The 3,631-nt window shown below is 36.6% G+C and overlaps 1 pseudogene; it reads right to left on the bottom strand.

Moving 5' to 3' along the window:
• Window positions 1-333: 333 nt before the first annotated feature.
• LOC112622005 lies at window positions 334-475 on the bottom strand (annotated as a pseudogene).
• Between the last annotated feature and the right edge of the window lie 3,156 nt (window positions 476-3,631).

Here is a 3,631-nt window from a genome sequence, read left to right on the forward strand (position 1 = left end):
TCCCACCTCGGCCTATCTAGTACTTGTTTCTACAGGTGCTGACCACCATGCCTGGCTAATTTTTGTATCTTTTGTAGAGAAGGGTTTTCGCCACATTGTCTAAGCTTGTCTCAAACTTCTGCGCTCAAGCGATCCACTCCCCTTGGCCCCCGCCACGTGCTGGGAATGCAAGCGCGAACCACCACACTCAGCCTCCTGTACTTATTATTATATGTAAAAGTAAACTTCTCTTCTTTAACTCTCTTTTTAATAATTATTCTGTTACCTGAAATCAAAAGATCCCTAAGTTAGGGAGACATATGGTAAAGAGTGGTACTTGAAGAGACCTCACAGTTTGAGTAGGAAAATTGCTGTAGCAAATAGAAGTTTGACCGTAAGACGTCATATCTGAGCCAAACGTCTCAGTGAATGCTACTGGATTCACTGATAAGAACAGATACTACACTTCATCTTAGCCCAAAGGCCAAGAAGCGATTAGTGTTATTGGATTTAAATGACAATGTTAGAACCAGATTACCTCATGTCCCCACCATGTATGTCTCTATATATAAACATAGAGTGAAATGATTTTCTGTTTATGTATTGACATGCATGTGCTTTTTCACAATTGTTATCTACTGTAGGAAGAAACAGACGAGGAAATGCTAAGTTGACTGAGAAAACCCTTATTTGACTATTCTTTTATTTACATGGAACTAACATAGATCCTTTTAAAAATACCAGGAAGAGTTGGCACTCATGTTGGCATTAAATTCAGGTACAGAGTTTTAGAGTTGCATTTTTCCATATATGTGTGCTGAGATTTTACTTGTGTAAATTCGGATTTTGTTTCTTTAAGGCCAACTCAGACAGTCACTTCTATAAACTTCTTACCTCTATCCATCCATAAGGAGATTGGCTGAAATTAAATGCACTAGGTGTGATGTAGCTGAGACGCTATTACTTTTTTGGTAGCATCATTAAAAATGCAAACTTTCAAACATTCATCTGATTTGAAATGCAAAGGTTAATTTAAATGTTTAGGTTTTATAAAGAACACATTAATCCAAATTCCTTTATTTTATTTATTTTATAGTGAATATAAAATGTTCTCTTTCAACTCATCTCTTGACATATAAAGTATATGCACTTAAAATATAAAAACCAAGTACTCTTTTCACATTTGAAGTAGTGATTGCTACCAATAGATTCTGATAGGTCCCTTGTGGCTCACAGCTGGCTCAAGTTGGTCTGTTCTGCTTTTAGACTGTTTGTTACAAACAAAAAATAAAAGAGTATTTACAGTCAAACTACTTCTTAAAAAAAAAACAACTAAACTTTGATGAACATCTTGAGTTTTAAAAAAATATCAACAGACTTATGAGGCATTCCTGGTACACATTCATTATTGTCATGAGACATGTCAATCAGAAGAAGATACATAAAAACTTCTTAACTAAAAACTCTTGTGTTAATTGTATTGAAACTCAAATATTCATTGTTGAAGATCTGTTTTAAGTTGGATCATGTAAATTTGATTTGGATTTGGATGATATGTAATAAATATTGATTATTAGCAGAAACATCAAAAGCCTTTTTAGGAGATTTTATATAAATATATAATTCCTTCAACTTTTGTTGTTCTTCCTTTCCTTTAGGGAAACCTTCCTCTTTGTCTTTTCCTTGTGTACATAGCCTCCCAATATCTCTCCTCTTTTCTCTTCTGATTACTTTGGTGAATCTTTTTGTTTCACATACGTTCCTTGATATCACCATATACTCTGCTTTGTTTTGTCTTCTTCCTGTAAGTTGCTCTTGCTCCTCAGTGAATCATGCTGAAATATATTTGTAGTCCAAAAGAGATGTATGTCAGCACAGCAAAATGTGCAGTCCTCCGATATAAATAAAAAGCTATTTGGCATTTACAACTATGAAATAAGAAACCCAGAGATAGAAAATCCAATTCATCACATTATGTAACAATAATGTACCTATAGCATATGAATAAAACTATTAAAATATTTTATAAGTTAACATAAGAGAGAAAGATACCTATTTTTAGTTTAAAAAAAAAAAACCTAATGAATTCACACTGTTTAAGGCCTGTGTATGCAATGGAAGCCTGACTGGATCTAAGAGCAGGAGAAAAACTTGACTCTGATACCAAAATAAAATGGAAATAATTAAAAATAAAAAAAGAATGTCAATGAAAACATTGACATCAGGGGTTTTCTATTACAATACATGTTTTGTTGGCTTTGTATACAAAGAAGTATTGAGTTTACATGTAATAAGTTCCAAATCCTCTGATTAGCCCATTGGAAGGTAATGGGGTACTGCCATAAATAAACTATGTCATAGAATTAAATCCAAAAGGAGTAGTAATTTGCATATACAACATAAGAAACTTAGGAGTATTTCAAAATTTTTATTATTATACTTCTTATATTCCTTGGGATGTCTCAGTTCAATCAGAGGCTGAATTATTCCTCTAGCTTTATAAAATAAAAAGCAAGTAGAAGAAGCAACAGTGGCGGGTGAGTGGTGTTCATTTCCTCTCTGATATGGTTTGGCTCTGTTTCCACCCAAATCTTATGTTAAATTGTAATCCCCAGTGTTGGAGGTGGAGCCTGGTGGGAGGTGATTGGATCATGGTGTAGTTTTTAAAGGTTTAGTACCATCCCCCTAGTGCTGTCTTGTGATAGAGTTATTATGAGATCTGGTTCTTTAAAAGTATGTAGCACCTCCCCCTTCACTGTCTTTCTCCTGCTCTCACCATGTGAGATGTGCTTCCTTCTTCTTCACACCGTGATTGTAAGTTTCCTGAGGCCTTCCCAGCCATGCTTTCTGTACAGCCTGTGGAACTTTGAGCCACTTAGACCTTTTTCCTTCATTAATTACCCAGTAATTATCAGGTAATTTATAGCAATGCAAGAACGAACTAATACACTCTCTAAGCAAAATACTTGGAAATCCAATACCAAATACTTATTGAATATGTATGGTTTTCAAGGTATTTGTAATATGATAATATGGTTTGGATCTGTTGCCCCTTCCAAATCTCATGGTAAACTGTAATCCTAAATTTTGGAGGTGGGGTCTGGTGGGAAGCGATTGAATCATGGTGGCGGATCTTTCATGAATGGTTTGGCACCATCCCTTTGGTGCTGTGCTCATGATAGAGTTATCATGAAATCTGTTTGTTTAGCTGGGCGGTGGCTCACTCCTGTAATCCCAGCACTTTAGAGGGCTGAGGCAGGCCGATCACGAGGTCAGGAGTTCAAGACCAGCCTGATCAACGTGGTGAAACCCCATCTCTACTAAAAATACAAAAATTAGCCAGGCATAGTGGTGCACGTGCCTGTAATCTCAGCTACTCAGGGGGCTGAGGCAGGAGAATCACTTGAACCCAGGAGGCGGAGGTTTCAGTGAACCAAGATCGAGCCATTGCCCTCCAGCCTGGGTGACAGTGAGACTCTGTTTCAAAAAAAAAAAAAGAAATCTGGTTGTTTAAAAGTGTGTGGCATCTCCACCTTCTCTCTCTTGCTTTTGCTCATACCATGTAAGACACCTTGCTCCCACTTTGCTTTCCACCATGATTATAAGTTTCTTGAGGTCTCCCCAGAAGCGGAATAGATGCCAGCATCATGCT

This window comes from Theropithecus gelada, chromosome 3 (genome assembly GCF_003255815.1).
Source record: "Theropithecus gelada isolate Dixy chromosome 3, Tgel_1.0, whole genome shotgun sequence".
In the NCBI taxonomy this organism is placed as follows: domain Eukaryota; kingdom Metazoa; phylum Chordata; class Mammalia; order Primates; family Cercopithecidae; genus Theropithecus; species Theropithecus gelada.